The sequence below is a fragment of the Nestor notabilis genome, unplaced genomic scaffold (genome assembly GCF_000696875.1).
Source record: "Nestor notabilis isolate BGI_N333 unplaced genomic scaffold, ASM69687v1 scaffold35198, whole genome shotgun sequence".
Lineage (NCBI taxonomy): Eukaryota > Metazoa > Chordata > Aves > Psittaciformes > Psittacidae > Nestor > Nestor notabilis.
The window spans coordinates 5412-6184 of NW_009939323.1; positions in this window are offsets into that span (position 1 = coordinate 5412).

Here is a 773-nt window from a genome sequence, read left to right on the forward strand (position 1 = left end):
TCCCTCTCGTGGCCTTGTGCTCACACTTCATCTCCTCAGCGAGCAACGAAGCCTTGCCGCTTCTCTTTAGGCTGAAACATCAATGCTAATAAACCCAAGAACGTCGATAATAAAGCACAGGTAAAAACCCTCCTGCCTTCCAATATTATAAAATTCTGCTATCGATTATGCTGAGCTTAACAATATGACATTTCATAGGGCTGCATTTGAAACTATCCTTAGTAATAAAACTGCGAATGTTGATAAGGTTTTTCTCACGACTGACAACCCTGAGCTCAGCTGTTTTGCTGAAATAAAGTTCAGCTTTCTCATCTACGATGCTGAAAGGTTTCCTGTTAACATACCATCCATGCATATTAATATCCTCAAGAAGGGCTTGAAATCTTCTATCATTTTCCCAGCTACACCTGTTGGTCTGATAAGAGGTCTGACCTCCACCTTGTCTTTCTACAGTTTCCTGAAGATATTATCCGCAGAACATGACAGAGAGACATTGCAGGGAGCTAAAGCAGAGTTAGGCAAGAGTGTTTTTTCTTGTATCTGTAAGCTGTAAGTAAGTACAGATACATTATATCAATTGTCAAATAAGCAAGGTTACTTACAGGGAAGATGCCAAGTTTGGATTCATCTGGCCCAATACGGAGGTCTGCTTCTAGATTCCCATCTTAGCTAGATGCCGTTCTACCAAACAATTTATTTGAAGGTGATGCCTCAAATATTGCAGATAAATCGCTGTCCAAAAGTCATTAAACTCTCCACCAACTGTATAGGTA